Genomic DNA, 20,395 nt, shown 5'->3' with positions numbered 1-20,395 from the left:
TGTGATAGAAATGGCGGAGGGAAGGTAAATCTTTTATATCTGTGACGAATATGTATACGAATTGATAATCTGTAAGAAACATATGGATTATCAATTTGTATAAATTAAAAAAATATTTAAAAATTATAAAAAAAAATATTTTGAATATATTTTTTATAAATTTAGTTATCTTTATTAATATATTTGTATAAATATTATTACATTAAATAGTTTATTCAAGTGCATAAAATATGAAAATTTAGATATAAATTATTATATATATGCTTATCAATTTCAATGTAATATGTAGTAAAAAAATAATAAAATTGTGTCATAGAATGTGTTAAAAAAACATATATATTGATATATCTACATAAATATTTTTCTTCGGTGTAGAAGATTTTAAAATAAATTTCAACATTCAAGTTTTTTAAAATAAATAGATTTATTTATAAATAATTAGAATTAATTAAAAGTAATAACAATTCATATGTTTTATTAAGAGATAAATTATTATTATTATTATTATTATTATTATTATTATTATTATTATATGTATATAGACGTATGAATTATTAAGAGACAAACTTTGGAAATTTATGTAGTGTTTGGGAAGCCATGAACAGCATGATCACTCTAGAACACACTGAAATTAAAGCATCTTTTGAGACAAGCACACATGTGATTAGACATGTTTTAAAGTTACCTTATAGAAGAGACTAATTGGCATGGTATCAAGGTATATGTTAAATCAAATTGTTGTTGAGTTTGAGCGAGTGAATTATGTTGGCATTGACGGTTCTTGTTGTAGATGTATTATGAGTATAATAATATCAAACTCTCGAGTTAACTCGCTAACTCTTACCAGTTTATGAGTCATCTTACCCTCTGTGATTTCACTCGTGTGCAAACTCTCTTTTAAGTAGACTCTGGATAAACTCGATAAATTTTAAGTAAACTCGGTAGACTCTCGAGTTTATCACCGAGTCAGCAAGTCAAAAAAATTAGACCAAAATATAAGTCATTTTGGGTTGCTTTCTGTCTATTTAGTATTCAACATACCTTCATTTAGTGTGTTGTTCCTGAATCAAAAAATTATCACCTTTAACAATACCAAACACTTGTTCTATAATAACATCAAACCCTCGATGTTATTATCTAATAGTGATGCATTACTAGACTTGGTTATTTAAGTATTGTGAAATTTATGATTTACTATTTTGCTTTAATATATTGTTGAAATGTTTAATTGGTATTTTATTTGTTGATATTTTGATATTCTTTTTATATGAAGTGGACTTTTACAAGTTTACAAGTTGAGTCCACGAGTCGAGTATATGAAACTCTCACGAGTCTATGTAAAATCTTGAGTTTGATAACCTTGATTATGAGAACTACTCATGCTCTCCCATGTGCATGTGAGCTAGCTAGATGTGTTGTTGGTAGCATACCACTTGACACAGTCCATATGTTTTGGTGGAGATTAAGTTTTTCAGACCAAAGTTTATCTGAGCCTGAAGTCTGCATAACCGAAGAGATGGAAGTCATATCCAAACGGTTTTAAGAGCTTGATGTATGTGTCAAAGTGACTCTCAAGAGTAAAGTTCGGGAAATTGCATACCCTCATCTAAATTTGATGTGTGCTTCTCCTGAAAAGGTCAAAACAAAAGGTGCTCAAAAGAAATAGTTGATCAAACAAGAAAGATCAATGAAGCGTGATCCATCTTATTGGGAGTATGTGGATGCATTACATTTGGTGCAAAATAGCTCATCCACACTAAAACATTCTGCATCATGATCTGAGCAAACAAAACCAAAGAGGAAGATGCCAATGTTGGATCAATTTCTTCCATGCATTCAGGATTTCATTGAAAACATTATCGATGTCAAAGATGATGGTAATTGTGGATATCGTGTAATTGTTGCCTTATTAGGTATGGGTGAAGATTCATGGTCTTTGGTTCATAATCATTTTCTTAAAGAACTTGGACAATAGTCTGATGAGTATATAGACCTACTTGGTGGTATAGACATATATGAGTAGTTAAAGTGGTCCCTACTTGTTGATGAATTATTCATGGTATCTAAGTTTTTTGTTACCTATTCATGGATAAATATTTTTTTTAATAATATTGATTAAAATTGTTACGTGCAGGTAACCATGGATATGTGGATAAATATTATTGATATGAGTTATGTCGTTGCATCAAGATATAATGTTATCCTTGTTTCTCTTTCTCTCCAACAAAGCATGGTATTTTTCCCTCTTAGAAGTCAACAAAGCATGGTGTTTGTTCATTGCATTATATGTATTAGTCATGTGTATGACAATCATTTTGTTCATGTATAGCAATGATAATGACATTCGTTAATTTTTGTATTATAAAATGTGTTATGACCATTTGAATGTGTACTTGCCATTGTAATAGATATTTTTAAGAGATGGTTGTCCCATGTCATCAACAACTTTGTTATGGTCAACACATTGTCATTATCAAGCAAAACAATGACCTACTCCTTATATTAGTTGAATGGACTAGTATACTAGTTACATGAGGTTGACCACACAACATGCTAATTTAAGAGAAGAATGAACATTTTGTTATTGTTTACTTGTTTGTAACTTACGTAGTTGTAATGCCATGGATAATGCATGTAACACTGTGTTATCATATTTGCGTAATGAACACAGTGTTTGCTTTCAATCGAACATAATAGTCAAATGCCAAATAAACACATATGTTAACCATATTCATATACATAGTAAATCAAATAATACAAATATTAAATAGTGTTCAATCATAGTGTATACAAATATTAAATAGTACTCAGTCAATCCCAACTATCATGATCCTAATCTATCACGAGCTTTGTCCTGTGTATCCCTTCTACGCCTTGTGCAAACATAAACCTTTCCTTGCTCAGTGATAGCCCTGGCTGATGCAATCCTCCCAAGGAGGGGACCCATCACCAAAGCCATGGCTAGGAGACTCCAAGAAGATTAGACCAGAGATGTAGGAGAAGGCCCTAGGGTTCTCATTAGTCTTAGGGTAGATTTTGGGCCCATGGGCTAAGTATGAGCCCACTTATCTTTGTACATATTAGATTAGGATTTCATTATTTTTTGGGCCTTGTATTTAGGGCTCCATAGTGTAGGGAGGGTACCCTAGTAATGTAGGTTTTTCAGCCCTTGTATTTTAGGGCACCTAGACTAGTTTTTGTATTAGGGGTAGTTTTGTAATTTCACATGCATTAATTTCACATGTATTCTTGCAATTCTTAGCCTATCATTTGAATTTTAAGTCTAATTCATGCATGTTATTTAGTTCATAACATGTTCTAAATCAATTCCAAGTAGTCTTGTTGTTGAACTTTTTTTTTTTGTTTTCTAAGTTTCCTATATGATGCCTATAAAGAAATTGAGTTGTGGTGCTGAGTTGTGGCTGAATTTGTGTCAAAATAAGTCTTAAGCTCTCTTAAATTGTGTTATTTAAGACAATTGAGCATAAGCAAACACAAATTGTAACTATCCAAGCCTTAAGCAACATAAACACTACTCTTGATTTCTAGGTTAAAATTCTGGTTGCTATCAGTTTTGGTACACTGTCTTCTTAACTCCACCATGGCTTGAATACTTTGAGTTTTGAGCTAAAATTTTAACTGGATAAAACACACATCTGGATGAAAAAAATGGAAAAATAATGAACAAAAAAGAAAAATAAATGAGCAAGAAAAGGTGATAAAGATTAACATCAAAATACACGTCCAGAACAACAACAAAAATGTGTATGCTTGATTTGCTTGAAAATTGTTCATTATTTTGAGTTGTATTACTGCCTATTTGACTCCTTGGAGTTTTTAATTTTTTAGATGTTTTGCTAAATTGGCATAACTATAATTTTGCTTTGAGTCTTGTTTTTAATTTGTCAATCTAATCTAGTGCCATTCTAGGACTTCCTTTGTGTTCCACCTTGGCTTGTGGTGTTGTCCTTTTGCTTTATTTTTTTTTATTGAATCTCATTGAATTAATGTCATGTTAAATTTCCTTTTGGTTTAGCTTTCATTTCATCTTTTGGTTTCTTGTTTGTCTTTTTTTTTTTTTGTGTTTAAGTGTTGCCTACAATAAGGATTGGAAGAGGAAATTGGTGCGTTGCTTGAAGGAATATTTTTTAGTCTTGGAGGTTAACCATCCTAGGAGCACCATTGGATTTGAAGAAACCAAAACCTCACCAAATTTTGAGTGAAACACTTGAGAAAACAAACAAGCATTGAAGACAAATTTGAAGACCTTGATTGCTTTGTTAAATTTGTTGTCATAGAATAATTGAGTTCTGAATTTTTTTTTCTATTGCAATTCCTTGTATTTGGAAATTTTTTAAGGGTGTAGTGGGAGTCTCCAAGAGACCACCCAAACCTCTATTTGTGTGTAATAGCTTAGTGTAAACCATGTAGACTAAGTGAAGAGCTAGTTGGGACCTCCAAAGGGTCATCCAAGCCTTCACATAGGAAACCGTCTAGCTTGCATTAAATTTCCTTTACCTTCCATTGTCAAACCACCTAGATAGCTTGCTTTTTACCAATTAGTTTTAACTTTATCTTTCACACCTCTTTTAGTGTTTATTTTGGCTAGTTTCAACCATAGTTTCTTTTACCTTTTGTTTTCAAACCCCCAACAAGAAAGAACCACAATTTAGGAACCAACATGAGTCTTCATTCTTCATCTAGTGTTAATGGTGAGTGTTAACAAATTGGCAAGTGTATCAATTTTATCACAAGTAGTAAAGATTAAAATGGAAGTCCAAGTGGCAAATCCGCAGGGACTTTGGTTTTACTAAAGTGATGCAACCCCAATTATTAAGCAATGAGGAGAAAGAAAAGAAGACAAAGACAAAGAATTGTAAATGTGAAATTTGGAGTAAGACAAAGAAAAACATAACAAGAAAAAAATAAATAATAGTTTAAATGTGAAAAGATAGAATCAGAATGCAATAACGTTGGGGGCCTAGTAAGCCAAAACTACTTATAATATAATGTAATTGATTTTCTCTATTTTATGAGATCCTTGTTTCCACCCGCATCTACTGAATTACCCTATCTTTGGTTTCTCGCACGAAGGGCCTAGTTTATTTATCATTTTCTCCCAAATTTCTTTGCAGAGATAAAATAACAAATCGCATTAAGATAAGAGATGCAAAAGTAGGAAAAATAAATGTCAATCTATTTCTAGCAATGAATTTATTAAGATACCCTTCCCCAGTTCTTTAAAAAATAACCATTTTTCAATGCATTACCCTCTAAACATTATATGGGTGATCTGGCCATAATAGCATTAAAGCACAGAGAAGATTAATAGAAACAAAATTACATTAAATAAATAGGAAAGAATTACATTACAAGAGGTTGGCCTCCAGACTCCCAACAAAAGGGTTTAGCCTCTCATAGCCATGAGAGACTTTATACTTCAAGGGCTAATGGAAGAAGGTGATGGATGACTAATAACAAGAAAAAGGGGAATGGCTAAAGAGAGAGGGTTTCCCCTAAGGGATAGACCCAGTGTGTGGGTTGTGTCTTTCCCTTCTGCTTCCTACTCCTTTTATAGGTCTAAGGTAGCTAAATTTTCACGCGACCTTGCGCTTAGCGCGGGCTTTTCACGCTAAGCGCGCCTTTGAGCTTCTTTGTGGGCCTCTTTTGCGCTAAGCGTGTGTTACACGCTGAGCGAGAGTGCACGCTAAGCGGGCTTTCTAATTCTTCTTCAAGGCTTTTTTTTCCATTTTTGCATCAATTTTCCTCCGAAGCACTTGAAATCTTCTTGTTTTAACTTTTGTTAATCAAAAACTGCAAAGATGTTAATTTCTTTATTATTTCATTAAAAACAACAGTAAAGTAAAGAAATTGCAATTATTCTTAGCCAAAATTGACTATCAAATTAACTTAAATTTCGCAATTATCAGTGAGGGTTCTACTCCAAAGGACCCCTTGTATAAGATATTAGATGAGTTGAGATCCCTTAAATTGTGGAAAGAAAAATAAGAGAGAAAAGAAAAAGGAAAAATAGAGTGGAAGAAATAAGTCAAGATGAAAGAGAGAAAATAAAAGAGGAAGAAAGAAGAAAAATAATGAAAGAAATAAAAAGAGAAAAACATGTCTCCTATAGTAGTCATGACTCTTGCAAGAGTTTAAGTGAAGAACTTAGCGACTATTATAGAGGGCGCCATAGGTCACATACTATACATCATTCCCAAAGAAGAGAAAAGGATAGAATGCCTCAAGTGGTTAACATTAGCCTCCCATATTTCCATGGAAAAGATAATGTTGAGGCCTACCTAGATTGGGAAATGAAGGTTGAACAACTCTTTGCTTGCCATCATATTAGTGAAGAGAGAAAAGTTCCATTGGCTGCCCTTAGCTTTCAAGGGTATGCCCTATATTGGTGGACTTCCCTTGTTAGGGAACGAAGGATTAATGAGGATCCTCCAGTAGAGTATTGGAATGATCTTAAGAGTGCCCTTAGGAAGAGGCACATTCCCTCCTACTATGAAAGGGAGGTTATGGACAAGCTCCAAAGGCTTAGACAAGGGAGTATGAGTGTTGAAGAATATAGACAACAAATGGAACTACTCCTTTTAAGAGTTGGACTTAGGGAGGAGGGATGAACAAGCATAGCTAGGTTCCTTAGTAGGCTTAATATGGAAGTGAGGGACAAGGTTGAACTCCTTCCATATAAGGATCTAGATGAGCTCTTCCAACTTTGTATAAGAATGGAGCAACAACTTAAAAGAAAGCCTTCTTCAAAATCTTATGGCTTTCACTCTTATCCAAGGAAGGACCAAGCCCAAGGAATTTGGGGGGTTGCACCTTCAAAACCCAAGGAAGATAAGGGTAAAACCATAGAGAAATCCACCCTTAAGACTAGTTCCCAAACATGGACTAACAACATTAAATGCTTTAAATGTCTTGGGAGAGGTCACATTGTCTCTCAATGCCCCACAAAGAAAACCATGATTATGAGGGGTCAAGACATTTATAGTAGTCAAGAGGAGACTACTTCTTCCCCTTCCTCTAGTCGAACTGAAGATGAAGTATGGGTGAAAAGTCTAGTGAGGAAGTCTACCCCCATGAAGAAGGTGATCTCCTAATGGTTAGAAGGCTCCTTGGAGGTCAATCTTGTGATCTATCTCAATCCCAAAGAGAGAACATCTTTCATACAAGATGCAAAATTTTAGATAAAACTTGTTCTCTCATTGTGGATAGCGGATCTTGTTGTAATTGTTGTAGCACAAGATTAGTTTCTGTTAATTGTTATTCATGAGCTTCTAGTGCATTGAAAATAAGTAAGAAAATAGCAATGTGCCTCCAAATTACGGTTCTTTTGTGGAAATTGTAAATATTTTTATTCTTGTGTGAATTTATAAAGCAGAAACTCCATTTTTGTAATCTAATGTTGAATTCAACTCAGTTTGTAGGCTAAAGAAGAGAAGGTGTGAAAAGCTACTGATGAACTCGCTTAGCGAGGCAGATTGGCTAAGCAAGCCTCATTTGCTTAGTGAATGCAAAACCCTAGAGGAGGATAAGTCAGAGATTAGCGCACTTAGCGCGTAGCCAGCCCACTAAGCGAGGAAGTTGTCTTTACTCACGCTTAGCGCACCCAGGCTTGCTTAGCGGATTTTCACTTACTCTTGCTGAGCGAGCCATGCTCACTGAACGCGTCTTCGTATACTGAGAAGTCCAAGAGCCTTTAAAACACTAAGTTGGTGGGAACCAAGAAGAGGACCAAGCATATTGCTACGTGAAAACAGAGAGAAGAAGGCAGAGAGGCTGGGGAGAAGACATTCTTCTTCACCCTTTTCCATTTTCTTTCGCAAAAACATTTATTTTCCTATTTGTATGAAGCTCTCCATGTTAATGGAGGGCTAGAACTTCATTGTTGGGGAGTATTCTATTGAGCACTCTTAATGTAAATCTCTAACTATCTATTTAATGTTATTTTCTGGTGTTCTTTGCTTTTATCTGCACTTATTTTACATGCTTGTGGCTTGATCATCCATTTGTATGTTTAGTTAGGCTTTTGAGTATTGGAAAATGCTTTAAATCCTTAGAACTTGATAGAGCAGCTAGAGGCCTATGTATCTAGGAATAGAATGCAGTAATCTAGTATGTTTTGCACTGTGTGCATATTGCAACTCTTTTAGAACAAGTTTGTTGAGGAATCAAGGACGAAAACTAAGAGAGGGTTGAATTCAGAAATAAGGCATTGTTGAAAGAAACATTGATAATTGATGGTTTAAAACATAATTAAACTAAGTCTAGGCTAAAAACAATAAAAATGTAAGTAAGTAAGATTGACAGCAGTAGGTAAAGGTGTTGGGTCTTTCTAACAAACCAACTGATGTATATAAAGATGTTTCTCTAATCAATCATGCTTTTGTGTTCTATGCTATAGCCTAAATTACTAAACCTCGATCCCTAGTTAGACTGAATCAATGCAAGCTTCATCCTCAGATCCCTCTTGTTGGACTAGGCTTAATTCAGATAACCCTCCTAGGTTTAGACTAACTTAAACTAAGCTTCATCCCCAGATCCCTCTTGTTGGACTAGACTCAGCTTAAATAGCTTACGAAAGTTTAGACTAATTTAGCCTAAGCTTTATCCTCAAATCCCTCTTGTTGGACTAGACTTAGACCAAACAACATTATTGTAGCAACATATTTAAAACCAGAACTTAATCCACAGATCCCTCATTTAAGACTAAGTTCCAATCCTGCTTCATTAAAGTTCTAAGGCAACAATACATTTCCCAATGCTAAAGTCACCTAACTATGCACACAAATGGTTGATCAGACCAAGAGCATACAAAATGTAAGCACTGAAAGAAGCATTGAACACAAGAAACACAATCAATTAGATATTAAAGTAATTACATCAGCTATTCTTTAGAAATCCCCAATAAGGGTGTTTAGCCAGCCATTACAGAAAAACCTTAACAATAATGAGATTAAGAGTAGAGAATAATTGCTTCTTACACAAGAAGGGGGATCCCTCCTCCTCTTCTCAGCATTTCACAATCACTCTGCAACTCAATAATCTCTCTCTAATTACAAAACCTAGGTATCTCTGCAAAAGCTTCTCCTCTTGCTGCCTCTAGAGCTTTTTTCCCGAAATAGGCATTGTGGTGTGTTCTGGAATTTTGTGCAAATCATCTGCCTTCCCTAATTTTGCACAAAACAGGCTTTAAATAGGCTCTGAATCCTCGACGTTGAGCTTAGTGTCTCCCTCGCGCTTAGCGCGAGTAAGTGGATTTGAGCTTAGCGCCAGTCGTGCGCTAAGCCTGGCTGAAGACAACTGCTGCGCTTAGCACATTGATCTCGCGCTTAGCGCGCGACCTTGATATTGATGTTTTGCCAGATTCTTCTGTCACGCTAAGCACACTGAAGCTACACTTAGCGGTGGATGCACGCTTAGCCCAACTGATGAGCTAAGCTCAACTGTCACTTTTAGCGCTTCATGACTTAGCCTCTTTTTCACCTGAAATTGCACAAATTTCATCATTAAATCCAATGGAAATATTCTAGAGACAAATTTAACCATAAAACAAGATTTATTTACAAAATTACTATAAAATAGCCATAAAACATGTTTTCTATACAAAAGTTAGTCGTATAAGACAACTAACAAACTCCCCCAAATTTACAGTTTTGCTTGTCCTCAAGCAAAGAAAGAACAGTTCACTTGTCCTCAAGTGACAAACTACAGTGATCACTCAAAATGGTGTTTGCTTCATAGAGAAATTCAACCATATGAACTGAATCTCATGGACTGCTTCAATCAATTGTTTTTCACAAACATGCAGCTTTTCAAAGATAGGAACATACACATTAAAGCCACAACTGAAATAAGCTAGTAAGGATAGCAGAAATCAAGGAAGGATCATTAGCCAAAACCTCACAGTCATTGTTTCACTCAAGCTCAAGTGTTTAGGCTCATTCCCTTATAAACAACTAACACAAGTCCCAACCTTTGCATTTCATCTCATATCATACAACAATGAACACACAAAATGAATCCAAAGGACTTTCTAGGCTTGTAATGGGGTTAGGCTGCCAACAAATCATGGTTTTTCTAGGATTCAAAAGCTTAGGTTCTAGGAGAGCATTCATCCATAGATAAACCTTCACTTTTTCATTCATTCTCACCCCAATACTTGCCTTTTATTCAGGCACTCAACTTCATTTCATTACTTTGCAACATACACACTTATTAATTTCATTTGTTCTTACAATTTTTTTTTAAAAACACAAGATATACAGAGACATTATGTGTATATACAGAAATAGTGTGTGTATGCTATTTACTTTGACCATTTCAATTCTTACCCAGTGCCTCCCCCAAATTTGGAACAAATTTACCTTGATAATTACTCCCCCAAATTTGGGACAAATTTGCTTTGAACTACGCTTCCTGTGGATGATGCTCTCCTACAACCTAAGTCAAGGTAGCAGGAGATAACATTGTATAGGCTCAAGGTTCAATCAATCAATAATTCATTCAGCTCAAACTGGGTGCAAAGGATAAATCATTCAAACTGTCTAGAAAATTCAGTAAACTTTTCAGCTCAAAATTCGCAGTGACCAATTCCCAGTAATGTTTACAAGTTCGTATGTTCAAGCTGTCAGCACCAGCGATTTCAACCTTTAAATCAAGAGTAATGTTTATGTTGCTTAAGGCTTGGATAGTTAAAATTTGTGTTTGCTTATGCTCAATTGTCTTGAATAACACAATTCAAGAGAGCTTAATACTTATTTTGATTCACAAATCTAGCCACAACTCAGCACCACAACTCAACTTCTTCATAGGCATCATGTAGGAAACTTAGAAAACAAAAAAAAAAAGTTCAACAACAAGACTTCTTCTAGGAATTGATTTAGAACATGTTATGAACTAAATATCATGCATGAATTAGACTCAAAATTCGAAAGATAGACTAAGAATGATAAGAATACATGAACAAATGTATCTAGAATTCAATCAACAAAATCAAAATTCAACACAAACTTAAAACATAATGTGACAATTATTATGACTAAACATGACTCTAAGACAACATGGATTAGGTGATTTACACTTAGATTTTTGTGTTTTTTTTTCTAATCAATATTTTGGATATAAAATTTAGATCTAAAGGTCCAGCACAAGAAAATTATGACTGAAAAATGATAGAACCTAAAATCAACACAAAAACATGATTCAAGAACAAGTGTAGATCTAAGATTTAATCGGTTTATTTTTTTGAATCTACTCTAAACAGCACCAAACCACAAGACAATGGAGGATATACATGGAAAATAAGATGAAGAACAAGGAATTAAAGTGAATTGACTGAACAAAAAGATAGAGGAAGCAAAAGAACATCACCTAGACGAAGATGCTCTTGATACCACATGATGTAGCTTCATGTGGAGCTTGTAGGCCTTGGGTCTTCTTCATCAATGGAGTCTTTTGCTTCTTGAAGATCAATGGAAGCAGAATGTAGATGGAAGAAAGATGATTGGAGATGCCACTTCAAGGAGAAGATGAGTCAAGAAGAAGCTCACCACCATATGAAGTTATGGATAAGAGCTTGAAGGTGGAAGAAGATTAGTGTAGGGAGAGGAAGCGAAGGAGCACGAAAATTTTGTGCCTAAAATAAGGTCTGAGTTTTGAAGTGTAATTCTCAAATGATCAAACTTGAAAAAATGCACACACATGACCTCTATTTATAGCCTAAGTGTCACACAAAATTAGAGGAAAATTTGAATTTCTATTCAAAAATTTCACTTGAATTTGTGGAGCCAAAATTTCATTAATTATGATTAGTGAATTTTAGCTATGGTTCAGCCCACTAATCCAAGATCAAGTCCAAGATTCTCCACTAAGTGTGCTTAGGTGTCATGAGACATGTAAAGCATGAAGGACATGCACAAAGTGTGATTATATGATGTGGCAATGAGGTGTAGCAAGCAAATGCTCACCTACCCTTCTAAAATTTAATTGGATTGGGCTTCTCCAAATGCAATTAAATTTATTTCCCAACACACACATCAAATATTCACTTATTGCATGCAAAATTACAAAACTACCCCTAATACAAAAACTAGGTGCCCTAAAATACAAGGGCTGAAAAATTCTACATTTCTAGGGTACCCTACCTACATTATGGAGCCCTAAATACAAGGCCCAAAAATAATGAAACCTTAATCTAATATGTATAAAGATAAGTGGGCTCATACTTAGCCCATAGGCCCGAAATCTACCCTAAGGCTCATGAGAACCCTGGGGCCTTCTCTTGCATCTCTGGCCCAATCTTCTTGGAGTATTCTATCCAATGCCCTTGTAGGGTAGGATTGCATCACTTAGTGGCCTAGTGATGTTGTTTAGGATTTTGGAAGGGTTAGGTGAGCATGTGGCAAAGACTCTACTGATCAATAAAGACCACTGTGATTTTTTTACCACTATGATTGCATACATTTCTCTGGCATATGATGAAGCCTTTTTCATTTTATCACAAAGTTTCTTACTGAAGAACACCACTGGATGTCACTGCTGAGATAACACATCTCCCACAGCAAAATAAGAAGCATTAGTCTTAGTATCAAATTGAAGGTCAACATTTGGAAGCTTTGATACAAGGGAAATAGTGAGGGTGATTTTGAGGTTTGTGAAAGCTTGGGTTGTGTTTGTATCTCAAATAAACTTATTAGTAGGCCTCAATAAATAAGTGAGGGGAGTAGCGATCTTAATGTAATGTTTGATGAATCTACGATAAAAACCAAATAACCCCAAAAAGCCACGTAATGTTGAGAGATTACGCGGTGGCGGCCAAGTAGAAATAGCTTATAGCTTGGTAGGATCAAGTTGGATGCCACCAACTGAAATTATGTGACCCAAATAATCAACAATAGCCATTGCAAATGTACATTTAGTTAACTTGGCATAAAAAGAATTAGACAAAAGTAAGTCTAGAACCAAGCTAAGATGTAACAAATGATCAACATAGGTAGAGTTGTAAACCAATATATCATAAAAAAAACCAACACAAAACAATGTAAGTGACGGCAAAGCATATCATTCATGGTTGCTTCAAAAGTAGAGGGAGCGTTAGTAAGACTGAAAGGAATCACTAGGAATTCATAGTGTCTGTTGTATGTTTTCAAAGTCATTTTGTGTGTATCTTCCGGTCAAACTAGAATTTGATGATAATCGAACCCTAATTGTAATGGCATTCAACACCCTGCAATTTGATCATGGAAAAAACTATAGTAGTCCTTAACTCATTCAATAGAGAGTTTCAAAAAGAGTTGTAAAAGGATCAAGGTCATTAGACTCTTGGACAGAAGTTGCATATTCTGGGGAGCCTTCAGAAGGTTCCTTGTCCAATAACAAGAGCAAGAATTGTTTAGCCTGACAACAATGACTGGTGTGAAACTTCTCATCAAAGTAGAAGCATAAGCCCTTTGTGTACCTCTCTTGCTTTTGAGACAGAGTGAAGTTCTTAATAGGCATAGTATTAAAGGTGGGTTTCATTGGTGGTATCAAAGTGGCTACCTATACTAGATTAGAATGAGGGGTGCGAGCATGAGTAGCCTTAACTTTGTCCTCAATAAGCTTGTCAAGCACAATAGCATTGGAAAGGGTGGTGGGCTTCAAAATAGCAATCTTCTGGCAAATATCTGGGTTCAAACCCGATATGAAACAATTCAAGAGGGCATCTAGATTGAGACCATAAACTCGATTGCACGACTTCTCAAACTGGATTCGGTACTCTGAGATGAAGCCATCTTGACGAAGTTTTAACAGGGTTGCTTAATGGTTCTTAAAGGTTGATGGGCCAAACCTCAGTTCCAGAGCACGAGTAAAAGAACCCCTTATGCATCCATTTATACCATCTTAGAGCATCTCCCTTCATGTAAAAATCCACCATAGCCACACATTTGTCAACAGGTATTTGATACAACATAAAAAGAGAGATTGGGGTAAGGTTAAAAGAGACATACGTGAGTGAATGGTATAGGGATGGGGTATGGAAACCCAACGGGGATAATAGGTTATGGACGGACCTATCGAGATCCACATGGATAGTAGATTGGGGTAAGGTAGGTGAAAAGGATGATGGGACACACAAACTAAGTAGGGGGAGCGAACTAGTTTCTAAATCAAATCAGACTTTAAAAATCAGAGTAAAAAAAACTTCTTTTCCAAGAATCATATCACTAACTTTTGAGAAACCAATATTTAATCAATCACCCTTAACATAAAATCTTTTGTTAAAGTTCTTTCTTAAAAATATATTTTCTTTAACCTTTAGTAAATTGATCAAGACTAGAAAAAGAAAGATAAGGTCAAGAGAAAATGTACACCAGTTTTATACTGGTTCACTCTCTATCTCTAGAGAAGCTAATCCAATTATCTAATCCAACCCGAATTAGATTTTCACTATGCATATAGAATTCTTACAAACAATCACAATCAATCTCAGTTCCTACCCCAGGAAAAGAGACTACAACACCCAACCCTAGTGTCCTTTGTGAATAAGAGCCTAAGAGAAACTTACCCTTATCCCAAACTAGAAAAACCTATTCTAGCATGCCTTCAAAAATTCATGCATAGGCTAACAATGTGTGAAACACATGAAAAACAGAATTAAGGAAAGACACAACTTGATCAATCATACGCAAGAACCTTGCTTGAGTGAATGAGCGTCTTTTTAAACTCAAGAGAAATTCATAACTCACTTTTCACCATGAGATCTTCAAAAACAAAGTTTAGAAGTTATGAGTTGCACTTTTTCTAAACACTTAATCTTCTCTCTTTATTTCACTTATTTCAGCTTGCACTTTTTAGCACACAAAAGTGAGAACACGATGTGGTTATTTATAGAGAAAATAATTATAACTGTCTGTAATTGATTAAATATTCAATGTAATTAATTATTTCAATGAAGTAATCGATTAGATTATCATTTCAATCAATTAAAATGTTCTTCCCAAATCTAGAAAACATTCAAGAACAATGTAGTTGATTAGATTCTTGATGTAATCGATTAAAGTGTTCTTGATCACTTCTAGGAACACTTTTAAGAACAAAGTAATTGATTACGATTATTTGGTAAACGATTAAAGCAAAGACTCTTGAAATACCGATCATTATCTTAACTGAACAGTGTAATCCCTACGGTTACCTTGTAATCGATTAAATCGATAAGAGAATCTCTCTACAAGCTAAAAAAACTTGTGTAACCGATTATGATTAGCCTTGTAATAGATTAAAACAGAGAGTTTTATGCATTGAAGAAAGTTTTTAACTTTAGAATCAATCTTCTTACTCCTACATAATGATGCATGATGTACATATGAAAAAATAGAGACTAAGATGCAACACATAATACAACAATCAATACAAATGCCACTCAAAAGAGTTGGACATGTAAAAGACAAAACTTCTTCAAGCTCTAAGACATAATCTTCATGTTGCTCCCCCTATCTCTAACAGTAGGTGTAGGCCTAGTGGAGGAAATTGGCAGTGCCATTGAAATGTTGGCTAACTTATACAAGATCATAGAGAGAACACCATGGAGGTTATCGTTATGAGCATCCACTCTGTTTTGGAGCTACTCATGGTGATTGTCTTGCTTGTGTTGGAGAGCCTTGCGCTCGACAAGACATGGCCAAAATGGACTCCTCCAAATCCTTGTTGGTTTTGTTTGACATTTTTCTCAATGAAATCACCAAAATGTTAGCACTAAGCTAACACTAAGGGATTAGGATCCAAGAATCAAAACATCATTAACAGAGATGAAGAAAAGACAAAATATAAAATGATAGAGACAATTGTTGGAAGCTTCTAGGAAAAGGGAAAAAAGATGAAAACAGCCTAGCCCACAACATCTAAAACAACAAAAGCTACTCATAATATCTAAACTTAAGAGGCACTTGGACAATGCGTCTAGGCCTATTGGCTAAAGTATATAGCCCATTGGGCTATCACCCAATCTAATCAGTGATAAAACTTGCCCAAATCTGACCATTTTTGTTTTTTTAGGTTGGATTGGTTTGGTAAGACAGGTTGCGGGTAAATCGGTTTAAGTTCTTACTTAATTGCGTCATATAGGTTTGGCGGTTTGAGTTCCATCCGTTCCTTTGCAAATTTGTATCCACTTTTTTAAAACTGGCTTTAGTGCAAATGATTGAAAAGAAGGCACATGCATCTTCCGCTCCATATATTCACAATTTCTCCCAAAAACAAATTAATAGTAAAGTAATGTGCTTGAGAGAGTGTGCAGTAGCAGATAGGACAACGTGCATAACACTTCCTTGGGTCACATGTCAATGATATGGGCAACACGTATAGACACTAGCAGCATTTAATAAAAAAGTAATGCAAACTGGGGCAAATTTACGTAAGGGGGCTTATTTTAAAAACTATTTACGGATTGGGGTTTGTTTTAAAAGTAATGACGGAGGGGGTCTGTTCGTGGGTGTAACCCGCCATTGCCACTGGCGGCAAAGGTGGAGAGAGGCTGGTATCGTTACTGGTAGTGGCGATATAGGTGGAGAGAGGCTGGTATCGTTACTGGTAGTGGCGATATAGGCCACGTAGGAGGGAGAAAGAACAGTGCCGCCAATGGGAATGGCGACACCCAAGCTGGGACTCGCCGACCGTGATGGCGAGATAGGGCAAGGGCAATCTCGCCGTTAGCATTGGCGAGATGCTCCCTGTTCATGACTGGTGCCGCTAGCCCTTCTGGCGGGATTGGCGCTGTTCATTTCAGGTGTTCAGAGGCACATGCATTGCTTTGTTGTTGTAAATTTTGTTTAAATAAAGCAGTTGCATGATACTCAACGTATGAAGTTGCAGATGCTCTCCTTGTTCATGATGAGACTAAACATAAGGTCTGAAATAGGGTTCAAAGCTAGCTGTAGATGTTCACAGGTTGCGCATGCTCTCCTTGTTCATGATGAGACTAAACATAAGGTCTGAAATAGGGCTTATAACTAGCTGTAAATGTTCACAGGTTAGGGGTTCAGAGATGCTACACCATATTCACATGCATACAGTTTAATGGCGTGTAAATTAAGAGATAGCTTCAGCTTTCTTCTTGTAAATTTTGTTTAAATAGAACACTTGCAATGATATTGAATACTTGCAAAATTTCATACTGAAAGAGAGTAAGAAACTGAAGAGAGGAAGAAAGAGGTTCGTTTGAAGTTTCAAATTTGCTGATTGTATAGTAAGTATTTTATATTTATTTAAATAAGTCTTATTTAGTTTTGTTTATTTGTCATGTATAAATTTTTTATTTTGAAGTAATAAAATTTGGAGGTCAAATTGCATTAATTTTGTAAATTAGATTTTTAATTTAGAAATTATTAGCAGTAATTATTTGTAAGCCTTTTTTTAACTGTTTTTGTGAATGAATTTAATTTCCGTATTTGACATATAGAATTGTTTTGGTATTATTTGAAATATAATTTAATTTAAGACAAAAACTAATTAGATGCTATTTCTTAACTATTTTTTGGTTTGTTTAGAGTTAAAAACGAAGTTTCATTTTACTTGTGATAAAATATAGTATAAGTTAACAACAAAAAAATTGTAATTTTAATTATAAAATATAGTATAAGTTAATAAAAAATTTGTAATTTTAATTATGTTCCGTGTAAAAAATTGTAATTTTAATTATGTTCCGTCTAAAATTTTTTTAAGTGTAATCCTTTCATTTATAATCCTTTTATTTTGTGTCTGAAATTTTTGGTAAAGTTGAAGAATTTTTCATAAATTATTTAATTAGATTAATTTTTTTTAGAATAAAGTATGAATGTGTAGTTTAAGTTTAATAGAGCAAGCAAATAAATAGTTTATATTTGTATCATTGACAAATATTTAATTGAAATAATAATTTGATTTGTTAGACTAAAATTTGAAGGTAAAGTTTAAGTGAATTTTTTTTAATTAGAATTTTTTTTTTAAAATTAGTATGACTAATTATTTGTAATCCTCTTTGTTCATGGTTTTTGTGGCTTAGAAGAAATTTGACTTGTGACCCTTCCGGTTATAAATATTATATGTGAGTCTTTAAGTTTTTGAAGGAATTTTTTTTGAATTATTTAATTTGACGTATGAGTAATTTTGTTTTTTTTTTTTTGTTAGAATGACGTCTCAATGTTTATTTAAGTTTACTAGAAGAAGCAAATAAATTTTTTTATTTTTATGATTCACAAAATAGTTAATTGAAGTAATAATTGTTTTATTTAGAAACAAATTTTAACACGTGAAGTTTAAGCCAATTTGTAATTAGGTTTTTTACGTTGAAGTAATTTTTTAATAATGTTTACTTATTTTAATTTGTATCCCAAGTTTAAGTTTAAATTTAATTTAGTAGATGCAGCAAGCAGATACACTTATTTATTTTAAAAAGACTGTTGTTATGATTAATTATTTTTAATTTTGTTGATGTAGGTATATCATGAATTCAATTATTACAGTGTTGTATTTCAACGGAAGAGTATATGAAGACAATGATGGTGTAATATTTGAAGGCAGTAAAAAGGCCATTCAGATTAAACGCGGAATTAGTTTCAATGCTTTGAAAAAAAAAATTGGAGATAAGGTAAAGTTAGAAAATAATGAAATTATTTCTACTATAAGTTGTAGATTTTTAGTTTCAGGAAAATATGTTGCGTTGCAAATTTGTGATGACGAAGATGTTGAAACTATGATCGAAAGTTTTCAACAACAACAACAAATGTCAGTTCTAGAGTTGTACGTAGAAAAGGATGTTGCTGGTGGTTCTATGTTTCATGCTGCAAATTCTGTTACGTCATGTGGACGTAATGTATCTCATTATGAGTCGGAACTGCCAAAAAATATAAGCAATTTACATGTTGATGAAGATGATGATGATGATGATGATGATGATGATTATCTTGCATCTAACTCATACGTTGAAGAGTCTTTCGATGAAGATGATAGTGATGATGGAATATCTCATACAGACGATGAAGTCACTGACATCGTTGAACCAGTTTCAATTGTTCACCCAAGCGAAGGTAAATGTTTGTGAAATACAAAATTAGTTGAATACATCTATCTTTTTATGAGAATTGTATTTAATGGTAATTAAATAGGAGTAGTTTGTTGACGTGATTTTATTTTATAAATTATTAGGTGTACCAGAAATTCAAAATCCATTTTGGAATGATGCTAGCCATTATAATAATATCAACTGGAGTCATCCGGACGAGGAGGACATTTGTGGTCTAGACATGCCAACGACTTTTAATGTTGGACAAGAATTATATGTTGGCATGGATTTTGACAGTAAAGATGCAGTCAAAAATGCACTCAAACAATATGTGATGAAGGTGCATCAAAGTTTTAAGGTTGTTGAAACGAAATCACACAAATATATCGTTTGTTGCCCCAACAACACCGAAGAGTCTCCTTGCCCTTTTTATATGAGGGCAATTTTATCCCAAAAAACTGATGCATGGAAAGTGACACAATGGGGTGGACCGCACACATGTCTAAATATGACTATGACACAAGACCATGAGAAGCTTGATTCAAATTTAATTGCGACTTGCGTAGTAGGTACGTTTTTTATGTTCATATTATCCTACTTTTGTGTTATTTGTTATTTTAATTTGTAATTTTATTTACTTATTTGAATTACAGGCATGATCAGAGAAGATCCATCAATAAAAATTTCTTTGATTCAAGAAAGGATAAATAGTGAATTTTCCTATAAGGTTTCATACAGAAAAGCATGGATGGCCAAACAAAAGGCGATTGCAATTGAATATGGCGATTGGGAAGAGTCGTATGCGAAACTCTCGTCATGGCTAACACACATGCAAAATCATTCTCCTGGCTCTTACTTTCAAATACTACATGACGATTTTATTGTTGGCAATAGGGTGAGTCGCGAACATCGTCAATTTCATAGAGTATTTTGGACATTTGGTCAATGCAAGGAGGCTTTTAAGTACTGTAAGCCAATCATACAAGTTGACGGCACACATTTATACGGCAAATACCGTGGGACCCTATTAATGGCCACATCGCAAGATGGAAATGGTGGTGTTCTTCCTCTAGCATTCGCCGTGGTCGAAGGCGAGACGCTAACAGCATGGTCATGGTTTTTGGCCCACTTGCGTGAACACGTCACAGATAAGAATGGAATTTGTCTAATATCTGATCGTCACGCGAGTATAAAGTCTGCTGTCGCTAATGAAGCACTTGGTTGGCAACCTCCCCACGGTTATCATGTGTACTGCGTCCGACACATAGCCAGCAATTTCAATCGCAAATTCAACAACGCGAAACAAAAAGAGATGTTCAAGAAATTGGGTAAGGTTTATTTTATACATTAATTTAATTTGAG

Source organism: Glycine max, chromosome 1 (assembly GCF_000004515.6).
Source record: "Glycine max cultivar Williams 82 chromosome 1, Glycine_max_v4.0, whole genome shotgun sequence".
Classification (NCBI taxonomy): domain Eukaryota; kingdom Viridiplantae; phylum Streptophyta; class Magnoliopsida; order Fabales; family Fabaceae; genus Glycine; species Glycine max.
Note: the sequence above shows the minus strand (reverse complement) of the source record.